General features: G+C 39.9%; 1 protein-coding gene across 8 annotated transcripts in view; it reads right to left on the bottom strand.

The window, feature by feature from the left end:
• Positions 1-27186, bottom strand: part of LOC101837037 (olfactory receptor 2W1) — a 64023-nt gene extending 36837 nt beyond the window's left edge. Inside the window, exons 1-5 of one of the 8 annotated variants that reach the window (XR_005880786.1) lie at positions 27012-27162; positions 26520-26760; positions 25280-25443; positions 9448-9577; positions 4865-5025 (exon numbers count right to left, since the gene is read on the bottom strand). The gene's annotated coding sequence lies outside the window, so the exon portion shown is untranslated. Of the gene's footprint in view, positions 1-4864; positions 5026-9447; positions 9578-25183; positions 25444-26519; positions 26761-27011 lie in introns of those variants that run through there. The other 7 variants (XR_005880790.1, XR_005880788.1, XR_005880785.1 and 4 more) reach the window with 7 other exon arrangements.
• Between the last annotated feature and the right edge of the window lie 500 nt (positions 27187-27686).

The raw sequence follows: 27686 nt of genomic DNA, 5'->3' as shown, positions 1-27686 counted from the left end.
TGGGTGTATTATTACAGTTAGATACTAACAAAGTCAAAGTAATGGCCACATCTTTCAAGATCTCTGGGATGTTGTTATTCAGATATTGTGCTTGTTAATTTTCTGTTTCTGTGATAAAACCCCATGGCCAGAAGCATCTCATGGAAGGTTGAATGTATTTGGACTTCCAGCTCCAGAGGCAGAAGTGTCTATCATTGTGGAGAGACTTAGCAGCAAGTGACAGGCACAGTAGCAAGAAAAAGAACCTTACAGATCATATCTCAGCCACAGGAAGGAATCAGAGAGCAAACATAGAGGGCAGAGACTGTAAATAGTCAAGGCACACCTCCAGGGACAGATGACATCTACCACAAAGCTCCATCTCCTAAACTTAATACAACATCTCCAAAAGCACCACCACTTGGACCAAGTGTTCAAATATCTGAACCTGTGTGAGACATTCTCACTAAAAGCACTGCAGAGACCGAATATAAATATGTGACACTGGAGATACTGTGGATATACCCTGGGCATAAAAAACGTGTTTTGTGAGGTAATAGCAGAATGTCCTCACATTCAGGGAAATATATGGACCCAGTTTTACAGAAGACATTTAGAACCACAACAACCATGGTTAGAAATGACCCTGTTCCTCATTGTGTTAGAAGATGTTAATTTTTAAAAAATGTTTCACATTATTTCTTCTTGAGACAGGTTCTCACTATGCAGTCTGACTTACTGTATAGACCAGACTGACCTCAAATTCACAGAGATCCATGTATCTCTGTCTCCCGCCAAGTGTTGTGATTAAAGGAATGTGCCACCACTCCTGGGCTCACAAAAAGTATAACTTTAAAGCTTTCACTATATTGAAAATTCCAAGAACACCGAACCAAAAGCACCAAGAGAAAAGCTTCAAGAGAGAAGTTCCCTTTTTGTACAAAGACAAACCCATCCATGAAAAAAAAGATTTTAGAAGGAAGACTCACATCCCCCCCCCTTCCCCAAACAAAACAACTGCCAAGCAAGATTATTTTGGAGAATGAAGGAATCCTTCATCTTTGAAGAAGAGACAAAGGCCTTGCAGGATAAGCATAGACTAAAGCCAAAGCAGACTGTCAGGCTTACACTGCACATGCATAGTGAGCACTACTTGCTTCATAAGCTGTCCATTGTGCCCAAGGAAAAACCAGCATGCTTTTGTTAACCACTGTTGCTTGGCAGAGGCTGCTCCACAACCAGCTAGGTCTGTTTGACTGGTCAAACTAGAGCATATCATTTCTGTGACTCATGGAGACTTGTGTTAGTTGTTAAATGGGTGTGGTAGGGGTTAAAAGTTCAAATTGACTAAGTAAATATATTTAAAGTTCATCCCAGAGAAAACTGGTGACAGTGTTGTTCACCACCACCACCAGAAGAATCTCTTCTGTTTTAAGAAAAAGCCAAAAGCCATCGTGGGGTTTTGTGAGAGGCTAAGCAGTGAAAAGGGGGAACTTTTCATGTGGTAAATGTAATACTGATAAGGTACAGCCAACTTTATGCATCCCCAAATAAATTCCATTTTGAAGTGTAGTGCTGCATCTTTTCTCTAAGAAGTTTGATATACACCACAAGGATGAAAGGAAATGGTGAGAGTTCCTAGAAACTAAGGATGAGATGCCATGAAGAAATCTGATGATGGGAGAAGTCTACCTTTCCTAGCTCCATTGAGGATAACAGGGGTAGAGAAGTTCTGGTTATGCATTCTGTACTACAGTCTCCATGGCATCTTTAATCACAGAGAGGTCCAGTGTCCAAATCATCTTCTGGGGCAGAAGAAGCACAAGATCAAATCTCTAGCAGATTTACTGTCTCCCCATAATTCCTTTTTGGGCATTTTATTGACTATCCAAACAGAATAACAACAAAAATAAAGAAAGGATTTGCTGTGGTCCAGGGGATAGAGTCTTGTCTTGGCTAAGAAAGCACAGCAGCTGGGTACAACTTGGTTCATGGTATCAGGACCTTATACCTCTTCTTCCTCACATCTCTACAGAACCAGAAAAGGGCTCTGGAGAAACCCAGAATAGGTATACCCTCAACACTGCATACATACCAATAGTTCAACCATCAAGAATCCATCTCTAAAAGATTACACAACCTAACAAAAATTGTGGCCAGCTCGGCCAGAATGTCAATTACTTGTGTCTGTGAGTGATATTTCACATTCAATCTAATCAGAGACTGGTTTATTGTGAGTAAAACATGATAGATTGCTCTACCAATACCTGATTTGCCCACATTCATTGGTAAGTATGCATCAAAGGTTAAAAAGATTAATAAATAAACCCAAGGGTTACCAGAGACAGTGAAGTTCATACCTCAGTTTCCTAAACAAATCCAGTGCAAATCAATCTCCAGGAGAAATTTTAAAACCCCAACTTCATCCGGATCAAATCCTGTCTCCTTTGAGCCCATTTGATTGAATGTGGAGCTGCAGGGGACACTTCCATGATCCCATATCCAAGTGTGTTCTATTTGCTAGCAGACCACAGCTGTAGCTCCTCATTTTTATCTGCTTTGCCTATACAAGTGTTGAGTCTACTTCTTGCTTTTGAGATAAATTTAGGATGTCTGAAAATCAGTTTATTCCCTTGACAATTCTCATAGAACCCTCTTACTTTCCATGAGAGCTAGTCCTAAATGTAAACACTGATAAGGGAAACTATAAAAGCTCCAGCCCTAAGTGAAGAGTTGGCCACCATACATGGTTGGTGAGAGAATTTATTTTTCTTCAAGGGAAAACTCCCTGAGAGGCTATCCAATCTCAATGTCCAGACACACATGCAGAGGCAGAGATGAGAGATAGACATAGTAAGTGTATGACACAGAGAGAAGCAGATACACAGAGAGAGGAGCAGCATTAAATGGAATTAGTAGGTTGTATATGTACACGTGTGTGTGTGTGTGTGTGTGTGTGTGTATGTGTGTGTATGTGTGTGTGTGTAATAAAGAGGTCATGAGTTTGAGAGGGAGTGGGAGCGCAGGTGGAATTGCAGAAGTGATGGGGTAGAAATTATGTAAATATGGCACACATACAAGAACTTATAAAACAAATAGCTTAAATGAAAAACAGTGTAGAGATCGTGTATTGAACTTTTTAAACACTCAGAAATCCTTCATCTTACAAATGGACAGAGCTCATTTTAAAGTAAGCAATCAAAGTTTCTCTGAGGTCTCACTTATTTTGAGTCCACTTCTTTGGTGACCTATTTGGAGCAAGAGCCTGACATTGTTAGCCTGGATCCTTCCTTAACACAGAATAAATCAGAGCTTCCTCTGTGTTCTCAGGAAACATCCACATCATTACTGGGCTCTAGGAATTGTGTCTCATAACCAACTTCTGTTGTTAATGCTTGCCCCAAGAAGATTTGTTAAAGAGTACTTTAGAAAATATTTTTGAAGGCTGAGTAGTGGTGGTACACACTTTAATCTCAGCACTCTGGAGGCAGAGAAAGGAGGACTTCTGAGAGTTTGAGGCAAGCTCAGTTAACACAGTTGAGTTCCAGGACGTTTCAGAGTTTTGTTATAATTCTGAATAGAATTTTTTTCTTTTGGGAAATGGTACATCTGGCATGTAAGTGTCTTTTGAAATGCAGAAGAACTTCTGACATAGAGAAAAAATTAGCTCATCCATGTAACAAAGGATTGAAAAGCTTTGCTACTCTGTGTTGGTTTGGGATTCTTGAGATAAACTCTCTGGACCCTTTCATTAGAAGGGAACAGTAACATGACTCCAAAATACAATGACAATGCTGTGACAGGAAACAAAAGTCTATGAGACCAAAGTGTTTACATCAGTTTTGGAGAGGACAAGAGTCTTGTAACAACTGTAGGCAGGGTTGGAGCATTGCAATGTTGAGAAACTTGAGAATGCACAGTGAGCTTAGAGGGAAAAGACTACTGTTCTCAAGTTTATGGTAAACAGTTTGTTCATGAGGCTAACTATAAGGTTTTTCAGTTCAGTATGCTGAATCGTGAATTATTCATTTATTGATATCAGATATTACAGAAGGGGCTTACACCCATAATGCTAGCTCTCTGTGAAAGGAAACTTTTCACTGCCAAATGCTTAATAGCCTGTGGGGCAAGTATGCATGCATGTGATGAATAATGGTAGGTGAGTGGTAGAGAGGCCTTAGTTACACAAGTCAGTGTTAGTTCCAAAGTTTTCAATTTTTTAGTCATGCAACCCTGTGAACACTCTTTAATGTTTAAATGTTTTTGTGGAGTGCAGAGAAAGAAACACTATTTGAATAGTCATTGTAAACTTACTTATGTGGAATGCAGTTCAATGCCTATTAGTATCAGTAATTGAAAATACTATGAATTTTTTTTACCATCAACATTATTTTATAACGTTACTACTTTTGTTGTATGCAAATAGAAATTCCTTATTTGACAGTGGATTATACTACTTTAGACTAGGAAGAAAACGGCATTTTTCACACAAATCTTTCTTTACTTCCTGGTAAATGGTCCCCACGCAGTTATTCACCATAAACAAATTAAAATAGGAATTCTATTATATAAAGTACAACAGTGAGCCCAAAATTTTTTTGTTTCTTTTCTCTTTTTAGCCTTGGAGATTATTTACAAATCTGAACTCTGTGCTTCCAAGACGCCTAAGTCCATTAATAGATGGTCAATTGTACATACATTGGTAGATAGATATCTAATGTATAAAATGTATTTACTTAACAGATAAAATAATCATTTTTCTGTTATTCTAGAACAATCCTCATGTATGCTGTTAAATGAATTTAGAGAATATTGTGGAACTCCTATTGAAAGGCACTGATCATGTCTTAAAGGATGCATTTGAATAAAGCATAGTCCAGTATGCTAAATTTGTAAAACACAAAGTGTAATTATACATATTAAAATGCTAATTAACACTAAATTTATAAATCACAAAATAATTACAACTGTTGTATTTTACATCAGTTGAGAGTTTGTTGTTCTGTTGAAGTAGTTTTGGAATGGAAATATTTGTCATAATTCCACCTGCCAAGAAGCAAGCAAAAAAATCTATTAGTAAGAAGTAGCAATGAAATAAGAAATTTTATCTCAGGGTGAAGATATTTATGGTGAAGAACCTAAATGTACTAGGCATGTGTTTTATCACTGAGCCACACACCTTACTTTTCGCTCTGACGTTTTAAGATGTACATCTGTGAAGATCATGCTGTTTCATTCTAAGTTTAACAGCCATGCATGGCATAGAATTTTGTTTTTTGAATTCTTTGAGTTTAAAAATGTGTAGTTTGACAGAAAATCCTGTTATTTTCCTCTGGGAAATAATTTATCTATCCCACTCAGAGTGCCCAACAACTTAACAGTTTCCCCAAGTCCAAGGATGCCAAAACTCATACATATATGAGATGGATGTGGCAGACACGAGGAAAACTTAGCATTTGTTCATGGGATTTGATGCAATGAAGCCTGTCTTTCAGTCCAGTGTTGATTAACTCTGACTATCAGGCTATACCTACTGATTGTTATCTCTGAGTCTTTATCATGATAGTCATGAATCCTTAAGAGCTGGGTAGCCTACATGCCCATGTGTTTGTAAATTCCAAGTTGCTTCCATTACAATAGTACTGTACTCTGGTAGGCAGCAGGCAAGATTAAGCTATCCCCACATCCATAGCTAAGCCTCTGAATCTTACCATGTAGTCAAAGCATTTTAGTATCCTAGAACATCATCACAGTAAGTTACTTCTCTTTTCTGTCATGAAGTGAGCTTGTGGGATATACTAAATTATCACATAGATCCAAAAGTTTACATAAAGAGGCCAGAGATGCTTGCCCTCTTTGAAAGCAGTAATCTCTATGCAAAGTTTCCTTTCCACCATCCTCTGTAGTACAATCTGGTTGTGCAGATCTCTACCACCTTTCTCAGGGAAGGTGATACACAGGAAGTGATTGCTCTACCAAGCACTTCTTCCATATTAAAGGAACAATTCTTTTTTATTGTTTCTTTATGTGTTTTTAAATTTTATTTTAAATTTAAATTTAAATTAGAAACAAGGTTGCTTCACATATCAATTCCAGGTCCCTCTCCCTTTCCCTCCCCTCCTCCAATGCCCTCCCATCAATGCCTTCAGTATCCCCTCATTTTCTCAGGGAGGGTGAGGCCCTCCATCGGGGTGTCCATAGTCTGTCATTTCATCCAGGGCAGGGCCTAGACCCTCTCCCAAGAGTCCAGGGTGAGAGTGCATCTCTCATTGTTGGATGAGCGTCCAAAGTCCATTTGTACACCCAGGATAAATACTGATCTACTACCCAAGGCTCAATAGATTACCTAGGCCTCCTCACTGACACCCACGTTCAAGGGGTCTTCATCAGTCCCATGCTGGATTCTCAGTCATCACTCTGGGATTCAAGAACTAACCCTTGTCAGGTCAGCTGTTTCTGGAGGTTAAACCAGCCCAGTCTTAACCCCTTTGCTCATCAGTCCTCCCTCTCTGTCACTGGATTCCTTGAGTTCAGCTCAGTGCTTAGCCGTGGGAGTCTGCCTCTGCTTCCATCAGCCATTGAATGAAGGTTCTGTTTCCCAGACTCTCTGGTCATGGGATTTCAGGCTGGCACTCCCCAGATCTATGTCTAAAATCCATATATGAGAGAGCACATGCCATGTTTCTCTTTTTGTGACTGCGTTACCTAGCTCAGGATAGTTTCTTCTAGTGTCATCCATTTGCCTGCAAATATTAGGATTCCATTGTTTTTTTTCCTGCTGAATAGTATTCCATTGTGTAAATGTACCACATTTTCTCTATCCACTCTTCGGTTGAGGTTGTTTCCAGGTTCTGGCTATTACAAATAATGCTGCTATGAACATAGTGGAACAGATGTCCTTGTTGTATGAATGTGTATCTTTTGGATATATGCCTAAGAGTGGAGTTGCTGGGTATTGTGGTAGGTTTATTCCCATTTTTCTGAGGAATCTCCATACTGATTTCCAAAGTGGCTGTACAAGTTGGCACTCCCACCAACAGTGGAGAAGTGTTCCCCTTTCACCACAACCTCTCCAGCATAAATTGTCCTTATTGGTTTTGATTTTAGCCATTCTGACAGGAGTAAGATGGTATCTCAGAGTTGTTTTGATTTGCATTTCCCGGATGGCTAAGGATGTTGAGCGCTTTCTTAAGTGCCTCTCAGCCATTTTAGACTCCTCTATTGAGAATTTTCTATTTAGTTTTGTAGCCTACTTTTTAATTGGATCCTTTGGTGTTTTGGAGACTTGCTTCTTGAGGTCTTTGTAAATTTTGGAGATCAGCCCTCTGTCAGATGTGGGGTTAGTGAATATCTTTTCCCATTCTGTGGGCTGTCTTTTTGTCTTGCTGACTGTTTCCTTTGCCTTACAGAAGCTTCTCAGTTTCAGTAGGTCCCATTTATTATTTGTTAACCTCACTGTCTGTGCTACTGGTGTTATGTTCAGGAAGCTGTCTCCTGTAACAATTTGTTCAAGGGTACCACCCACTTTCTTTTCTAAGAGGTTCAGTGTGGCTGGATTTATGTTGAGGTCTTTGATCCATTTCGATTTAAGTTTTGTACATGGTGATAGACATGGATCTATCTGCATTCTTCTACATGCCAGCATCCAGTTATGGCAGCACCATTTGTTAAAGATGCTTTCTTTTTTCCATTGTACATTTTTAGCTTCTTTGTCAAAGATCAGATGTTCATACATGTATGGGTTAATATCAGGGGTGTTCAGTTCGATTCCATTCATCTACTTGTCTATTTTTTGTGCCAATAACAAGCTGTTTTCAGGACTACATCTATATAATACAGCTTGAGGTCAGGGATGGTGATGCCTCCAGACGTTGCCTTGTTGAACAGGGTTGTTTTGGCTATCCTGGGTCTTTTGTTTTTCCATACAAAATTAATTATTGTTCTTTCAAGGTCTGTGAAGAATTGCGCTGGTATTTTAATGGGGATTGCATTGAATCTGTAGATTGCTTTTGGCAGGATTGCCATTTTTACTACATTGATCATACCTATCCAAGAGCATGGGCAATCTTTCCATTTTCTGAGGGCTTCTTTAGTTTCTTAAAGGAACAATTCTAAAGACACTTGGGTTTGTGCCTCAAGTGTTTAGGATATTTCCAACTTTGTCCCAGAAGAAAGACACTGAATACAATTCTCTGAATCTAAATTCTATTAACTATATTTAATAGCTAACTCCCATCACATCTCATTGGTATGCTTATGAATGTATGAAATACCACTTTGTCTTTTATGCCATTTGGGGATAAGCATAGAGATTCTGGATCAATATGAGAAAACCCAGCTACCTCAGTTTTCATTGCTGGGTAGAGAACAGTATTACAACAATGTCTTGGAATTCATTAGTGTTCACACCTTTAGGTGACTGTAGTTCAGTAATAACAGTTTCTGATATTTGCAGCATTTGATAATAGGCCCAAAGAAAAACTACACAGTGGTTTTCATTTGGGATTCTAATTAGATGAAGATTGAAAAGAGAATTATATACTGCTTTACTATTTCTGTACATATTCTAAGTGGTGAAATTTTCATAAAAATTTTGTGAACTAAAGCAGCAAATCCTGAGTTTTGGAACCCTAACTTAGGTGCCTAAGAGAGACATTGTCCCAGAATGAGGAGACTTAGGACTCCTAATATCAGGGCATTTTCCATCTTGTCAAGATAATCTACATCTGTGGTTCTCAATCTGTGGGTTGCAATCCCTTGGGTTGGGGGGGGTAAATTACCTTTCGCAGAGGTCACCTGAGACCATTGAAAAATATGGATGTTTACTATGATTATGATTCATAACAGTGCCAAATTTACCATTAGGAAGTAACAGAAAAAATTATTTTATGGTTGGGGTCAGCAAACATGAGGAACTGTATTAAAGGGTGGCAGCATTAGGAAGATTGAGAACCACTGACCTATATGGTTTGAACTGTATTGCCTTTGACTCAATACCATTTCTCTTTATATTTTCCTTCTTTGCTGAACACAAATGTTTCAGAGCTTACAAATTTGGACAGTATGGTAAAATGTTCTGATAAAATCTTTGGTACTTTTTGAAGTACTCGAGAATTTAAGATATTGATAAATGGCTTCCTTAGTATTAAAATAATAACTTAGTATTTAGGTATTCATACTGTCCTGCCTTTGGAGTTCTGACAGGATACACCCTAGCTACCACCACTAAGAGTTCCACCTGTGCACATTCACTATGTTCCCTTTTAAAAGGACCCTGCCCACTCCCCCTTTTCTCTCTCCTATTGCTCCTATCTGTGGAGGCCAGTCCCCCCACTTCCCTTTCCCCTTTTTATGATCCCTTTCCCCTAATTAAAAAACAACCCCTCTGATTGAACTCTGTCATGTGGTGTCTTTTTCTCTTGAGCTGCTTTTTAAAAATTACAGTAACTATCTGCAACCATTACTTACATGGAAGAGACTATGAGGACTCACTACTCTCATATCAGCACAATATCTTCATAGGTTAGTCTTCTTGCCATTTCATTGTCTGGTGACTTTCCTTAGATTGCAAAAGTTGGAGTAAGAATGTTCTCATTTTCTGTAATAGGATATCATTTTAAAATAAGACCAAGAGTGGTATAGCTGGATCTTAGGTTAGATCTATTCCCACCTTCCCAAAGAACCACCACATTACTTTCCATAGTGGATGTACAAGTTTTCATTCCCACCACCAGTGGATGCCTGAGGTTACTTTGTTTATTTTTTGGATAGATGACCTATATATTTTGAAAATTGTGGTTTTGAAATCATCTACTATCTTTGGGTTTGTGTTCAGCTGTGCCTTTAATTCCATCAAGTTGATTCTTAACAAAGCTGGATGCACCAGGTTTTGGTGCATGTATGTTAAGTATTATAATATTTTCTTGATTAACTGATACTTTGGTTAGTATGAAGTACCTTTGTTTCTTATCTATTTTGTCAGATATTAGGATGGCAATACACTCATACAGTGTTACTGAGATGTTTATTTACATGGTGATTACTTTTTGTTCCACTTATTAGTGGTAGAGTCCCTAAATGTATAGTTAGAAATTTATATTTTTATCTGTGAGGTTACCAAGGTTTCATGGTTTAGAGGAAGTTGCTCTGTGCATCTGCTACTCCACTGAGGCCATTTTTCCGTATCAGCAAAGATAAGGCAAATGTTTTCCGTGTTATAAAATTTTTATTTTTCAGATATCTGAATCACAAGAAGGGTGGAGAAAAATGGTAGCATGTTTTATGACACACTTGTAACTGGATCTTCCTGTATTGCCAAATACTCTTGAGCACCAAAAGGCAGTCTCCAGAAGGTGCTACTTTTCAAAACTGTCACATGATTTTTGCCAAGTGCAGTGCACTAGAATGTGAATATTATAGGTGAAGCACAAACGATCCTCTTTTTGGAGGAAAATGGTGAATCCAGTCTAGTCATTCCTGATTTACAATCTGTTTTTTCTATGTGTGGTTGATATCTGTGGTGTTACCCATTAAACATAATACCACTCATACACCAAGAGAACACTTAACTATCAGTCCACAAACCCAGCTTATCTTTTATCTATTGTGTAAGACATGTGCTCTACCACTTAGGAACATTCCCAGTCTTTATTTTCTATGTGGAGATACTTTCTTTTTTCCCTTTTTTAAAATTTAGTTTAGAAACAATTTATTTTACTTATCAATCCCAGTTTCCTCTCCCTCACATCCTCCCATGATCCCCACTGCCATCCCCATCCCATCCCATCCCATCCCATCCACTCCCCAGGTATGGTGAGGCCTTCCATGGGGGATTATTAAAGTCTGTCACATCATTTGTGGGAGGGTCTAGGCCCTCTTCCATGTATCTGGGATGAGAGAATATCCCTCTATGGGGGAGTGGGATCCCAAAGTCCATTTGTGTACTATGGATAAATACTGGTTCTTAATGGGAATGTCAATAGGATCTCACCATATGTTGTCTTTCGTGTTTTATACAAGATAAAGCTAATTTTCTATACCAACAGGATGAACTTTTGTGAATTTTCAAGTGATATGCATGCACATAACTACATATGCATCTATAATTTCATAAAAACCTATCTTCCATAGCATCTTTCTCTGACCTTGCCTTCCCAGTGCATACTTTTAAACTTCTGCATATGAGAAATGTGCAGTACATAAAAGTCCTTAAGGAGCTTATCTTATCTGTGGCCATTTCTAAGAGTGGCAACAGCAGCAACTGAGTTTCTTTTACCTTGTGGAATCATATGTAAGAATGAGAATTATCATTGGCCTAAAAGAGCTCATGACCACCTAACCCCGGAGGAGATCAGGGAGGGTGAGCAGCATTGATTTTCCCTTAGTTCTATTTCCTGATTCCTTACAAATCTTTATGAGAAACATTGTCTTGAACAGTTTCCATCATTTCAGGGGAGATTGAAAGGTACAATGTTAATTTCCTCAGGTTCTCATCCTTACCTGAACAAATGCAGCAGCTGTGTACCTGGAGAAGCATTGTTGTGTCATAACAAAATATTAATTTTGTCTTCAAGTTTATCCTAGACCATTATTCCAGACAAACTACTCTCTTTGATGGTTAGTTATGATCAGTACTGATTCTGGCAATAGCAAAATTTCCCATCAGTCTGATAGTTCAGTTGGATTATGGTCACTGTACATGGTCACTTAATTTTAAGTATCAGATGCTGATGATTCCTTTCATTTTTCCAAATTAAATTAGAAACAAGCTTGCTTTAAATGTCAATCCCAGCTCCCTCTCCTTCTCCTCCTCCCCTGGCCACCCCAACACTCCAACCCCCCTTCCAATCCCTACTCCAGTCTCCATGGAGGGTTAGGCCCTTCATGGGGGATCTCCAAAGTCATATCATCTGGGGCAGAGCCTAGGCCCTCCCCCATGTGTGCAGGCTGAGAGAGCATCCCTCCATGTGGAATGGACTCTGAAAATCCATTTGGATGCCAGGGATAAATACTGATCTACTTCCCGAGACCCCAAAGATTGCTGAGACCTCCTCACTGACACCCACATTCAGGGGGTGTGAATCAGTCCTATGCTGGCCTCTCAGTCAGTCCTTGTTCAGTTCTGTGGATTTCGCCAGCCCAGTCTTGACCCATTTGCTCATCACTCCTCCCTCTCTGCAACTGGTTTCCATTGTATAATTTTAGCTTCTTTGTCAAAAATCAGTTGTTCATAGGTGTGTGGGTTAATATCAGGGTGTCCAATTTGATTCCACCGGTCTACCTGTCTATTTTTATGCCAATACATAGCTGTTTTCAGGACTATAGCTCTACAATAGTGCTTGAAGACAGGGATGGTGATGCCTCTGAACTTTCCTTTATTGTACAGTGTTGTATTGGCTATCCTGGGTCTTTTGTTTTTCCATATAAAGTTGAGTATTGTCCTTTCAAGATTTGTGAAGAATTGTGCCAGCGTTTTGATGGGGATTGCATTGAATCTGTAGATTGCTTTTGGCAAGATTGCCATTTCTACTATGTTGATCCTATCCATGCAAGAGCAAGGGAGATCTTTCCATTTTCTGGTATCTTCTTTAATTTCTTTCTTTAATGACTCAAAGTTCTTGCTATACAGGTCTTTCATTTATTTGGTTAGTGTTATCCCAAGATATTTTATGTTGTTTGTGGATATTGTAAAGGATGATGTTTCTCTGATTTCTTTCTCAGCCCATTTATCATCTGCATATAATAGGGCTACTGATTTTTTGAGTTAATCTTGTAGCCTGTCACTTTGCTGAAGGTGTTTATCAGCTGTAGGAGTTCCCTGGTAGAGTTTTTTTGGGTCGCTTAATTTAAACTATCACATCTTCTGCAAATAGTGAAAGTTTGACCTCTTCCTTTCCAGTTTGTAAGCCCTTGATCTCCTTTTGTTGTCTTATTGCTCTGGCTAGAACTCAAGTACAATATTGAAGAGATATGTCTTGTTCCTGATTTTAGTGGAATTGCCTCGAATTTCTCTCCATTTAGTTTGATGTTGGCTATTGGTTTACTGTATATTGCTTTTTTATGTTCAGGGAAGTTCCTGTTATCCCTGATCTCTACAGGACCTTTATCATGAAGGGGTGTTGAATGTTGTCAAAAGTTTTTTCAGCATCAAGTGAGATGCTCATGTGATTTTTGTTTCTCAGCTTGTTTATATGGTGGATTATGTTGATGAATTTTCATATGTTGAACCATCCTTGCATCCCTGGAATGAAGCATTCTTGATCTTGATGGATGTGTTTTCTGATGTATTCTTGGATTTTATTTGCCAATATTTTATTGCATATTTTTGCATCAATGTTCATGAGGGATATTGGTTTGAAGTTCTATTTCTTAGTTGTGTCTTTGTGTGGCTTGGGTACCAAGGTTATTGTAGACTCATAAAAAGAGTTTGGCAAAGAGTTTCAACTTTATTGATTTCAGTCTTCAGTTTAATTATTTCCTGGCATTTGTTCTGCTGGGGTGAGTTTGCCTGCTTTTGCTCTAGATCTTTCAGTTCTGCTGTTATTTCTCTAGTGTGAGTATTCTCCAGTTTCTTCATATGGGCACTTAGTGCTATCAAATTTCCTCTTAGCACTGCTTTCAAAGAGTTCTATAGGTTTGGGTATGTTGTGTCTTCATTCTTATTTAATTCTAGGAAGACTTTGATTTCTTTTTTTTTAATTTCTTCTTTGACCCAGGAATGGTGCAATTGCACATAATTCAATTTCCATAAGTTTGCAGGGTTTCTGCAATTTGTTTTGTTGTTGAATTCTACATTTAGAGCATGATGATCTGATAAGATACATTGAGTTATTCCATTTTTTTGTATCTGCTGAGATTTGCTATGTTGCCAAGTATGTGGTCGATTTTTTAGAAGTTTCAATGTGGTGCTGAGAAGAAGGTTTATTCTTTTGTGTTTGTATGTAATGTTCTATAGATGTATGTTAGACTTAAATGGGTCATAACTTTTATTAGTTTTTTGTTTCCTTGTTAAGTTTCTGTCTGGCAGTCCTCTCTAATGGTGGGAGTGGGGTGTTGAAGTCTCCCACTATAAGTGTGTGAGGTTTTATATCTGACTTGAATTTTAGTAATGTTTCTTTTATGAACATGGATGCCTTTGTATTTGGGGCACAGATGTTGAGAACTGAGACTTCATCTTGGTGGATTTCTCCTGTGATGAGTATGAAATGACCTCTTTCATCTCTTTTGATTGATTTTAGTTTAAAGATATTAGATATTAGGATTGCTACTCCCTCATGTTTTTTGGGTCCATTTGATGGGAAAATCTTTTCCCAACCCTTACCTCTGAAATAATATCTGTCTTTGAAGCTGAGTTGTGTTTCTTGTATGCAGCAGAAGGATGGATTCTGTCTTCGAATCCATTCTGTTAGCCTGGGTCTTTTTATGGGCGAGTTAAGACCATTAATATTGATGGATATTAATGACTATTATTCTTGTATGTTTTGGAATGTTGGTGGTGGTGAAATTGTATGTGGATTTCTACCCGTTTTTTTGGCTGTTGGTGAAGTGGGATTATCTATTTCCTATGTTTTTCTGGTTGTAGTTAACATCTTTGGACTGGAGTTTTCCTTCCAGAACTTTCTGTAGGGCTGGGTTACTAGATATGTATTGTTTTAGTCTTTTTTTTCCATGAAATATCTTGTTTTTTCTGTCTGTAGTGATTGAGAGCTTTGCTGGGTATAGTAGTCTAGGCTGGCATCTACAGTCTCTTAGTGTTGGTAGAATATCTGTCCAGTATCTTCTGGCTTTCACAGTTTTCATGGAGAAGTCAGATGTAATTCTGATAGGTTTGCTTTTGTTTCTTGGCCTTTTTCCTTAGTTACTCTTAATATTATTTCTTTATTCTATATGTTTGGAGTCTTGGTTATTATTATGTGTTGAGGGGACTGATTTTTGTGGTCCACTCTATTTGGTGTTCTGTAAGCTTCTTTTTTTTATATATTTATTAATTTTTTTTATTTTCCATTTTAAATTTAGATAAGAAACAAAGTTGCTTCACAAGTCAGTACGAGGTCCCTCTCCCTTTCCCTCCCCTCCTCCCGTGCCCTCCCCCCCCATCCCCCCCCGTTATCCCCTCATTCCCCCAGGGAGGGTGAGGCCCTCCATGGGGGTGTCCATAGTCTGTCATTTCATATAGGGCAGGGCCTAGACCCTTCCCCAAGAGTTCAGGGTGAGAGTGCACCTCACATTGTTCTATGGGAGTCCAGAGACCGTGTGTATACTTGGGATGGGTACTGATCTGCTGTCCAAGGCTCAATAGATTACCTAGGCCTCCTCACTGACACCCGGATTCAGGGGGTCTTGATCAGTCCCATGCTGGATTCCCAGGCTGATGCCTGGGATTCAAGAGTTAACCTTTGTCTGGTCAGCTGTTTCTGGGGTTCAACCAGCCCAGTCTTAATCCCTTTGATCATCAGTCCTCCCTCTCTGATACTGGCTTTCTTGAGTTCAGCTCAGTACTTAACCAGCCAGTAAATGAAGTTTCTGTTTCCCAGACTCTCTGGCAATAGGATTGTAGGCTGGCACTCCCCAGATCTATGTCTAAAATCCATATATGAGAGAGTACATGCCATGTTTCTCTTTTTGTGACTGGGTTACCTCACTCAGGATGGTTTCTTCTAGTGTCATCCATTTGCCTGCGAATCTCATGATTCCATTATTTTTTTCTGCTGAATAGTACTCCATTGTGTAGATGTACCACATTTTCTCTATCCATTCTTCGGGTGAGGGACATCTAGGTTGCTTCCAAGTTCTGGCTATTACAAATAAAGCTGCTATGAACATAGTGGAACAGACATCTTTGTTATATGAATGGGCATCTTTTGGTTATATACCTAAGAGTGGAGTTGCTGGGTCTTGTGGTAGGTTTATTCCCATTTTTCTGAGGAATCTCCATACTGCTTTCCAAAGTGGCTGAACCAGTTGGCACTCCCACCAGCAATGGAGGAGTGTCCCCCTTTCACCACATCCTCTCCAGCATAAATTGTCATTGGTGTTTTTGATTTTAGCCATTCTGACAGGAGTGAGATGGTATCTCAGAGTTGCTTTGATTTGCATTTCCCGGATGGCTAAGGATGTTGAGCACTTTCTCAAGTGCCTCTCAGCCATTTTAGACTCCTCTATTGAAAACTCTCTATTTAGTTCTGCAGCCCACTTCTTAATTGGGTCCTTTGCTGTTTTGGAGACTTGCTTCTTGAGTTCTTTGTAAATTTTGGAGATCAACCCTCTGTCAGATGTGGGATTAGTGAATATTTTTTCCCATTCTGTGGGCTGCCTTTTTGTCTTGCTGACTGTGTCCTTTGCCTTACAGAAGCTTCTCAGTTTCAGTAGGTCCCATTTATTAATTGTTGATCTCACTGTCTGTGCTACTGGTGTTATGTTCAGGAAGCTGTCTCCTGTACCAATTCGTTCAAGGGTACCACCCACTTTCTCTTCTAAGAGGTTCAGTGTGGCTGGATTTATGTTGAGGTCTTTGATCCATTTGGACTTAAGTTTTGTGCATGGCGATAAACATGGATCGATCCGCATTTTTCTACATGCCAGTCTCCAATTATGCCAGCACCATTTGTTGAAGATGCTTTCTTTATTCCATTGTATATTTTTAGCTTCTTTGTCAAAGATCAGATGTTCGTACGTGTGTGGGTTAATACCCGGATTTTCAATTCGATTCCATTGGTCTGCCTGTCTATTTTTGTGCCAATACCAAGCTGTTTTCAGGACTATAGCTCTATAATAGAGCTTGAGGTCAGGGATAGTGATGCCTCCGGACGTTGCCTTGTTGAACAGGGTTGTTTTGGCTATCCTGGGTTTGTTGTTTTTCCATACAAAATTGATTATTGTTCTTTCAAGGTCTGTGAAGAATTGTGCTGGGATTTTAATGGGGATAGCATTGAATCTGTAGATTGCTTTTGGCAGGATTGCCATTTTTACTACATTGATCCTACCTATCCAAGAGCATGGGAGATCTTTCCATTTTCTGAGGGCTTCTTTAATTTCTTTCTTTAAAGATTCAAAGTTCTTACGATACAGGTCTTTCACTTGTTTGGTTAGCGTTACCCCAAGGTATTTTATGTTGTTTGTGGCAATTGTAAAGGGTGATGTTTCTCTGATTTCTCTTTCAGCCCTTTTATCATCTGTATATAGTAGGGCTACTGACTTTCTTGAGTTGATCTTGTAACCTGCCACTTTGCTGAAGGTGTTAATCAGCTGTAAGAGTTCCCTGGTAGAGTTCTTTGGGTCATTGATGTAAACTATCATATCGTCTGCAAACAGTGAAAGTTTGACTTCTTCCTTCCCAATTTGTATCCCCTTGATCCCCCTTTGTTGTCGTATGGCTATAGCTAGAACTTCAAGTACCATGTTGAAAAGGTATGGAGAGAGTGGACAACCTTGTTTTGTTCCTGATTTTAGAGGAATTGCGTTGAGTTTCTGTCCATTTAGTTTGATGTTGGCTGTTGGTTTACTGTATATGGCTTTTATTATGTTTAAGTATGTCCCTGTTATCCCAGATCTCTCCAAGACCTTTATCATGAAGGGGTGTTGGATTTTGTCAAAGGCTTTTTCAGCATCTAGTGAGATGATCATGTGATTTTTGTTTTTCAGCTTGTTTATATGGTGGATTACGTTGATGGATTTTTGTATGTTGAACCATCCCTGCATCCCTGGGATGAAACCTACTTGATCGTGGTGAATGATTGTTTTGATGTGTGCTTGGATCCGATTTGCCAGTATTTTATTGAGTATTTTTGCATCAATGTTCATGAGGGATATTGGTCTGAAGTTCTCTTTCTTGGTTGTATCTTTGTGTGGTTTGGGGATCAAGGTTATTGAAGCCTCATAGAAAGAGTTTGGCAAAGACCCTTCTGCTTCTATTGTGTGGAACACTTTGAGAAGAATTGGTATAAGCTGTTCTTTGAATTTCTGGTAGAATTCTGCACTGAGGCCATCTGGACCTGGACTTTTTTTGGTTGGGAGACTTTTGATGACAGCTTCTATTTCCATAGGGGTTATAGGTCTATTTAAATTGCTTATCTGTTCTTGATTTAGTTTTGGCAAATGATAGCTGTCCAGGAAGTCATCCATTTCCTTTAAATTTTCGAATTTTGTGGAGTACAGGTTTTCAAAGTATGACCTAATGATTCTCTGGATTTCCTCAGAGTCTGTTGTTATGTCCCGCTTTTCATTTCTGATTTTGTTAATTTGCGTGTTCACTCTCTGCTGTTTGGTAAGTTTGGACAAAGGTTTGTCTATCTTGTTGATTTTCTTAAAGAACCAACTCTTCGTTGCATTGATTCTTTGTATTGTTTTCCTGGTTTCTACTTTGTTGATTTCAGCCCTCAATTTGATTATTTCCTGGCATCTACTCCTCCTGGGGGAGTTTGCTTCTTTGTGTTCTAGAGCTTTTAGCTGTGATGTTAATTCTCTGGTATAACTGTTTTCCTGTTTCTTCATGTGAGCACTTAGTGCTATGAACTTCCCCCGTAGCACTGCTTTCAAAGTGTCCCATAGGTTTGGGTATGTTGTGTCTTCATTCTCATTGAATTCGAGGAAGTCTTTTCTTTTTTTATTTCCTCTTTGACCCAGGGATGGTGCAGTTGAGCATTATTCAATTTCCATGAGTTTGTAGGTTTTCTGCAATTTGTGTTGTTGTTGAATTCTAATTTTAAGGCATGGTGGTCTGATAAGATGCATGGAGTTATTCCAATTTTTTTGTAGCTGCTGAGGTTTGATATGTTGCCAAGTATGTGGTCGATTTTTGAGAAGGTTCCATGTGGTGGTGAGAAGAAGGTATATTCTTTTTTATGTGGATGAAATGTTCTATAGATATCTGTTAATCCCAGTTGGGTCATTACTTCTATTAGACCCTTTGCTTCTTTGTTGAGTTTCTGTCTGGTATTCTTGTCTAGTGGTGAGAGTGGTGTGTTGAAATCTCCCACTATAACTGTGTGGGGCTTTAGATGAGATTTAAGTTCTAATAATGTTTCTTTAACGAATGTGGATGCCTTTGTATTGGGGGCATAGATGTTCAGGATAGACACTTCATCTTGGTGGGTTTCACCTGCGATGAGTATGTAATGACCTCCTTCATCTCTTTTGATTGATTTTATTTTAAAGTCTAATTTGTTAGATATTAGGATTGCTACCCCTGCTTGTTTCTTGGGTCCATTTGATTGAAAAATTTTTTCCCAACCTTTAACTCTCAAGTAATGTCTGTCTTTGAGGGTGAGGTGTGTTTCTTGTATGCAGCAGAAGGAAGGGTTCTGTCTTCGAATCCATTCTGCTAATCTGTGTCTTTTTATGGGTGAGTTAAGGCCGTTAATATTGAGGGATATTAATGACCATTGATTGCTCATCCTTCTTCGATTTGCGATGGTTGTTGTTGGTGGAATTATGGGTGGAATTTCACCCCTTTGTTCTTTTGGCTGTTGGTAGAGAGGGATTCTCTAATGCTTATGTTTTTCTGGTTGTAGTTAGCTTCCTTGGGTTGGAGTTTTCCTTCCAAAATTTTCTGTAGGGCTGGGTTAGTGGACACATATTGGTTGAATCTAGTTTTGTCATGGAATATCTTGTTTTCTCCGTCTATAGTGATTGAGAGCTTTGCCGGGTATAGTAGTCTGGGCTGGCATCCATGGTCTCTTAGTGTAGGTAGAATATCTATCCAGGACCTTCTGACTTTCAGAGTTTCCATGGAGAAATCAGGTGTAATTCTGATAGGTCTGCCTTTATATGTTACTTGACCTTTTTCCTTAGCTGCTCTTAATATTCTTTCTTTATTCTGTATGTTTGGGGTCTTGATTATTATGTGGCGAGGGATTTTTTTGTGGTCCACTCTATTTGGTGTTCTGTAGGCTTCTTGTACCTTCATTGGCATGTCTTTCTTAAGGTTGGGAAAGTTTTCTTCTATGATTTTGTTGAATATGCCTTCTGCCCCTTAGAGGTGGATTTCTTCTCCTTCTTCTATACCTATTATTCTTAGGTTTGGTCTTTTCATGGTGTCCCATATTTCCTGGATGTTTTGTGTTAAGGATTTGTTGGATTTAAGGTTTTCTCTGGTTGATAAATCCATTTCTCCTAATGTATCTTCAACACTTGAGATTCTCTCTTCCATCTCTTCTATTCTGTTGGTAATGCTTGTATTGGTAGTGCCTGACTGTTTGTCCAGCTTTTCTATTTTCTGCCTTTCTTCAGATTGTGTTTTTTTTAGTGTCTCTATTTCAGTTTTCAACCCTTGCAACGTTTGCATTGCTTCTTGCAATTTTCTGTTTATCTGTTCGTCCGTTTGTTGCCTTTTATGAATTTTTTGGTTTGTTCTTTCTTCCATTTCTTGCATTTTTTGGTTTGCTTTTTGTTCCATTTCTTGGATTTTGTGCTTTGTTTCTTCTTCCATTTCCTGCCTTTTTTGGTTTGTTTCCTCCTCCATTTTTTTCATTTTTTGCTTTGTTTTTTCTACCATTTCTTGCATTTTTTGCTTTGTTTCTTCTTCCATTTCCTGCCTTATTTGGTATGTTTCTTCTTCTAATTCTTGCATTTTTTGCTTTGCTTTTTCTTCCATTTCTTGCATTTTTTGCTTCATTTCTTCTTCCATTTCGTGCCTTTTTTGGTTTGTTTTTTCTTCCAATTCTTGCATTTTTTGGTTTGTTTTTTCTTCCATTTCTTGCATTTTTTGGTTTGTTTTTTCTTCCATTTCTTTGAGGGATTTTCCAATATCCTCTTTTAGGGCCTCTATCATTTTCATGAAAGTGCTTTTAAGGTCGTTCTCTTCTGCTTCCTTCGCGTTGGAATATTGGGGTCTTGCTGGTGTGGAGTCTCTAGAATCTGGCGGTGTCATATTTGTGTTTCTGTTTCTGACTGTGTTTTTGTATTGTCTCTTTCCCATCTCTTCTTCTAGTGGGTGCAGAAAGAGCCCCTTCCTGGTCTGGAGACCAGAGTTCCCTTTGGTGGGTGCTAGTAAGTCCAGTAATCTGGTGGTTCTTCTATGCCTTGTCCAAATGCTGGTCCGTGGGTAGAGAAGAAGAACAGGAATCTGGGGCGCTTAGCCTCCTACCTGGTCCCCTGGACCCTATGCTGGGTCCTGTTGTACCTGATCCGGAACAGCTACTCCCCTGGTCTCCCTGGCTCCTGTAGTTTCCTGGTCTCTTTGGTGGGAGAGAAGATCTGGAGTCTGGGGTGCTTGGCTCCTGTAAGCTTCTTATACCTTCATTGGCATGTGTTTCTTTAGGTTGGGAAAGTTTTCTTCTATGATTTTGTTGAATATGCTTTCTGTCCCTTTGATGTGGTTTTCTTCACTTTCTTCTATACCTATTATTCTTAGGTTTGGTCTTTTCATGGTGTCCCATATTTCCTGAATATTTTTTGTTAGGGATTTGTTGGACTTAAGATTTTCTTTGGTCAATGAATCTATTTCTCCTAGTGTACCTTCAACACCTGAGGTTCTCTCTTCTATTTCTTGTATTCTGTTGGTTATGCTTTCATCTGTAGTACCTGACCATTTGCCCTGCCTTTCTTTTTCCAGCATTCCTTCAGATTATTTTTTATTCTCTATTTCAGCTTTCAATCCTTGCACTTGTACTGTTTGAATTGTTTCTTACAATATTTGCCTTGTCTTTTCCTCCATTTGTTGCATTTTTTTATTTTTTGGTTTCTTTTTTTTCTCCCATTTCTTTCTTTTTTTGGTTTGTTTTTTCTTCCATTGCTTCTAGGGATTTTCCCATATCCTCTTTGAGAGCATCTATCATTTTCAAGAAGTTGTTTTTAAGGTCATTCTCTTCTGCTTAATTTGCATTGGATTATTCGAGTCTTGCTGGTGTAGAGTCTCTAGACTCTGGTGGTGTCATATTTGTTTTTCTGTTACTGAGTGTGTTTTATATTTTTTCCTTCCCATCCCTTCTTCTAGTGGGTACAGAAAGAGCCTTTTGAAGAAGAGGTGAAATGATTATATGATGCAGGGATGGAGAACACCAGGGAAATGAGGCCCTCTAAATTAACAGGAGAGACACACCTATGAACTCACAGGGACTAAGGAAGCTTATACAGGGCCTGCATGGATCTGCACCAGAAAGGGTCCTAGAGATGAACGAAGTGAACACATGTCCCTATGCCTAACCCAGAATCAGTCTCCAATTGGCAACAACTTGCAAATGAAATTTTACTCTTCTCCACAGCAATCTAACTAGGGGAAACAAACTAATTTTATGGTAGGCTCTGTGCCCAACAGTAGACGGCCAACAGAAAATGAACTCAATAGTATCTTTGAAGGGTCTTTGTCTCACGACTTTGTGTCAGGGTTACTTTTATTCAGTCCTTCCTTCCTCCCTCCCTCCTTCCCTACCTTCTTTCCTTTCTTTCATTTATCAGTTCTCTATTTTTACCTTAAAGATTCTTTGTGAAAATATTATGGCTTCCCATTTTGTGTTTTAAAGGGGATCCTGAGTGTGTGAATGAGTGGGTCTCTCCATCCATATCTGTTTCTTTTGCCTTTTCTTGGGCTCTTTGCTTGTTTTGTTCCATTTTGGTGACTTAGTTTTTATTTTATCATATTATATTTTATTGCACTGTAATCCTTTAGAACCCTGTTTGTTTTCTAATGAGAGAGAGAAAGGAGGTGGATCCAACTGGGATGGGAGGTAGGGAGAAACTGGGAGTAGTAGTGAGAGGAGGGATCACAATAAATAATTACTTAAAGATTCTAAAAAAAATGTATAATAATGTAGATGGCAAGGGGAACAGTATGGAAGGCCTTAAAATAATTGAAACAGAGTTGTGATGGTATCTCTCTCTCCAGTGATACAGCAATCCCACTGGCTACACATCAAAAGTAATTGAAATTGGTGTTTCTAAAAGGGATACCTACATGGCAGTTTATGGCAACTTAAGGTTCCAATTCTTAGGGCTCTGGGCCTAGAGGTCTATGGAGAACCAACACAGCTCCACCCCTAGAATTGGGGCAGGAAGAGTTCATCCATGAACTTGCCCAGCACTTCTTGTGCCAAACTGTCGGGCACCATTACGCTTTCTTAGCAGAATCACTTTGCTGATTCAGATATCCGGATAAATGACTTTTGTTCGAAACTGTATACTGTAGCCAGTAAGAGAAGATAGGAACCCACACAGCATCAGTAATACTGAGTGGGAGACAAAGATCCATATGACAGTTAGGTGATCTCTGCCTTGGGCCTGGAAGAGAAAACACAGGCCGACCTGGCATCTGATGAGCTCTACTGTGATGAGCAAATGTATGATGGAATATGGGAGGGAGGAAGGGAGAGAGAGAGAGAGAGAGAGAGAGAGAGAGAGAGAGAGAGAGAGAGAGAGAGAGAAAGAAAGAGAGAGAGATAGAGGAGAGAGAGAGAGAAAGAGAGAGAATGGTCCATGTCCTGTAGAGAGAGGCAGATTCGAAGAGGTGAAGACAGTGAGGAATGGGCCTAGGTGGGTAGCCTTCTTGCCCCCCCCCCCGTGTTGTCCCCACACCCCATCCCTGGTCATGGTGCTGTTCAGCTCTGAGCTGTGGCCAAGAGCCATGTCTGCACCAGTAGTCCGGCTGCAGCTGTGGTCTGTGTGATTGTCCTTGAGAGGATAGGGCTGCATACAGTTGAACTGGCCCCTCACTGGCTACAGCAGTAGGAAGAATGGGTCCTACCCTGACCAGCTGAAGCACAGTGGAGAGAGTGAGTGGGTCTTGCACCTCACCTGGGCAGCATGGCAGCTGACTCTGATGGGCGGGATGTGGTCAGGCTGGCTGTAAGGGCATGAGAGTGGGAGGGCTAATCCCACCCTCCTTGTGTGGTGGTGAGAGCTGAAGCGAAAGATACCCTCCCACCATGCCCCTCACCACTGCAGCTCCAGGGACAGCAGGCCCTTCACCTCACCTGACACCGTAGTAGTGCTGACCCTGCTTTTGGGGCACAAGTGAGCTTGCCCTGAGGTCATGGGAAAGCTTGCCTTTGTACCTCTTGCTTGTCATGTGGTGGTGAGGGAGAGGGAAAGATGCCCTCCCTTGTCCCTTGTCACCTGTGGCAAACAAGAGAGCTGCCCCTGTCTCTTACCAGATGCAGAACTAGGGAGACAGGTCTGGCACCTTTCCTGGGCAATCTGGTAGAGTTGGCCCCATTGAGGGAGGCTTAGATGAGTTATCGCAAGATCTGAGTGTGAGAGACTGAGTTCCTCTCCTCATCCTAGCAAGGGAGAGAAGCTGCCCCCCTCCACTCCTGTCCCTAAGGTCTAAGGTCACTAGAGCAAGAGAGCTGGCCCTATCTTTCACCAGCTATAGCACTAGGCAGAGTGGCCCTTACACCTTGACTAGGCAACACAGTAGAATTTGCCCTGGTGGTGTAGGTGTGGGTGAGCTGACCCATAGGACATGAGAGCAAGAGAATTGGTTCCACCCCTTGCTGCTACTACATAGGGTGAGCTAGCTGGGGCAGTACTGGAGAGCTTACCCTGGTGTTGAGGATAAAGGAGAGCTGGCAGGCTGACCTACCCAGCAACTATCCAGACTCAGAACCAGAGCTATGGGTTGCCTCATCCAATCACTCAGCCCATCCATGATCTGCTGGAGCACATGAAGGGGCTGGTCCCGCAGATCCAAAGTTTCAGGATCTCTATGACAAAGGACAACAACAGGATATCCAAGAGGAGTTCCAATGAGGGGTCCCATATTAATGTACCAAAACCCAGAGATTTCAAACCAGATCAACGACTCAAAGTAATGAACACTTGGAACTAATAATATATGAACTAAAGGACTGTATCACACTACAGCTTCCATGAAATTTCTTTTTTTCTTTTAAGTTTTATCTTGTTTTATCCTGGGGGGTGGGCTGCAAGTGTAGAGGGCAGATGGAAAGAGATGGGGAGATGAGTGGGATCAAGATGCATGATGTGAGAACCACAAAGAATAAGTAAAAAGTTAAACCTGCAAAAATGATTTAAATTATGAGGACCTATGGATCCATTGATGTATAAAAAGATGTAGTATGTACATACAAATTATTATTATTATTATTATTATTATTATTATTATTATTTTGGTTTTTCAAGACAGAGTTTCTCGGTGTAGCTTTGGAGCCTGTCATGGAATTCACTATGTAGATCAGGCTGGCTTCAAATTCAGAGATCCACCTGCCCTTGTCTTCCAAGTGCTGGGATTAAGGGCATGAGCCACCACTGCTCAGTTTGCAATGAGCTTTATTTTGCACTTACTTGGGTAAAGGCAAAAACTTGGATACACTTGAGGGCATTTTAATAAGTAAAATAATCAACTCACAGAAAGCCAAATGCTATGTGATCCCGTGACTATGAAGTGTTCACAGTAGAAAGTGCATACACAGAGGATATAGCGGTAGTTTTCAGCAACTTGGAGATGGGAGAGAACTGCAGAGGTTTTGTTTGATTGCCCAGATTTATGCTAAATAAATTAGTTATTAAGATCTGAAAAAAAGAGAATGCCGCAAAGTTTATTTCTAATAAGTTTAGTGTGACTTAGATTTAATAATTATCACTAATTCCTAATATGTTAATGAAGCATCCAATTACATTGTTTGTAGATATTTTGAAAAGATTATATTTCAAGAAGTCTAAAATGCTGTTTTAACAAATAGGACATGGCCTAACTCCCTCTCTCCTCCCTTGACGTGGTTACCTTTCTTGCAGGGGTCGAACACAAATTTATGTTATTTGGTCCTAGGCACCAAGAGGCAGGGAATATAGAGTATGTTGCTCTGGCTGACTTATTATTCTTTATTATCCTTTTGGCATTGGAATGCCACTAACAATCCTTGACGTTTCACAATGTGAACTGGGAACAATTTTAAAATTTTTAGAACACAAAAAGGTAGCTTCACAAAAATCCATGCTTCCTTCCACTTAGGACAATGGGAAGTATATGGCAGAGTACATGTGACTCAGCAAATGGACAGTCACATTTTATTTGTTGAATAAATGGATTGAAAGAATGGGGAAATAAAATCAGGAGATACTATCTTTAAAGAAATATCTTCAAAGAAAACCTTTATAAAATTAGTATTTTTCAACAATTGTTATTTATATTTTGCTCTATTTTATGTTCCTAATGATGCTCATTCTATAATTAGCATATACATAATGAATTTATAAACAATCAGAATATATATGTAATAAATGTGTACATAATAGAATTTACAACAACACATGGAAAGATTCTCTTAAAGAGATTAAGAGTTGCAAAAATAAAAAGGTACATGAACACAAAATTAAGAGAAACTGCGCTGGAGTAATAGTCCTGCTTTATAGGAGGCTCAAGGGGAAAGGAAACGGCTGTAATTTGGGTCCCTGCTGCTGCTCACAAACAAGTCCCAAGCACTAGACCTGTCCCAAGTGTGCAGGCTGCAAGTATGAGAAAGATGGGTGTCAGAAAGCACAGCTGGGCCCTCCCCACGCATGTCTCTTTTGGGAAGCCAGGAAAGATGGCTCCACCCACACGGGACTTGTTCCCTTCGTTCCCTTGATTCTGCTTGGTGGCCTCTTACCTGTTTTAAACATATGTGTGATCCACCTGTAAGCGCCCACATTGCGGCACTGTAGCTCTGTGTCTCTGACTCTGAGAGCTGTTTGCATCCCACTTCCAGGATTCTCCGAGGAATATCTGCAGAAATTTCCAGGATTCTCCGAGGCATATCTGCAGAAACTTCCAGGCCGAAAGGACATAAAGCTCCCTGTCTTCCTGCCTTCAAAGAGATCCGGAGGGTTCTCGTATCTTCTCTTAATGCCCTGTATGGGAGGAAAGAGTCTTCTAAAGTTCTCTAAAGTCAAGAACCTCAAGGACCCTTTCCATTGAAACCTCCTCAGACTGCATGGGACGCACCTCAGGCTCCCTGTTCTGTAGCCCAGTCCTATGGCAATCAAACCGTATAGCCAGTTCCAGTGTTGAACTTAATGGGTACACCCCGCCACAACCCGATGTGAATATTATTATATTATATATTATATTAATTATTATAATAATAACGAGCTGAACCTACTGGTCCTCATATTGTCTTTATATAAGGCAGCTTGCTGTCCCCACATGCCAGGGTACGGAGCTCAGAAGAGTTGAGGGTCTATGTTTGACGAAATGGCTGTTGCAAAGCCACGTTAGATAACGGAAATCCTCCAGCAATTCCAAGACGTTACACGCATGTCCTCAGGGATATGCAGCTGTGCACATGCAAATTCACATAAGTGCGCATGCGCGAATGCATGTCTGTGGCTATCAGTGTGAGTACCTTTGCTTACTAGCCCACGTGAGCTTGACCTCACCAAAGGGCGCAGTCAGTGTTCAGTGCACAGCTACAGAGTAAAGCTGGTCCACTCTGCTACTGTAGCCTCGCGTTCCTTCAAGGGTCAAAGGTCCTCATCTCGGTGACAGAGACTTATGAAATGCTGGTCCATAGCTATGAGAATGCTGTCCATGCACAGGACTCTTGAAAATATGATGAATGTGACAAAGATGAACCATAGTTCACAAGAAAATTCAAAAAGTCCTCTCTACATATCTATTTATTTCTCTTCCTCAGACCCTGGATCCTGACGACTACAGAGTAGTACTATGGTAGTAACTTCTGCTCTGTGATTTCAGAGATAGTTGAGGTCAGGCACCAAAAAGTTGAGGTACAAGCTTTTGAGGAGAAGTCAGAGCACATTATGTAGGTGTGATG

This window comes from Mesocricetus auratus, unplaced genomic scaffold, assembly GCF_017639785.1.
Source record: "Mesocricetus auratus isolate SY011 unplaced genomic scaffold, BCM_Maur_2.0 Super-Scaffold_100013, whole genome shotgun sequence".
Classification (NCBI taxonomy): domain Eukaryota; kingdom Metazoa; phylum Chordata; class Mammalia; order Rodentia; family Cricetidae; genus Mesocricetus; species Mesocricetus auratus.
The sequence above is the reverse complement of the archived record's forward strand: the minus strand, read 5'-3'. Positions and strand labels throughout refer to the sequence as shown.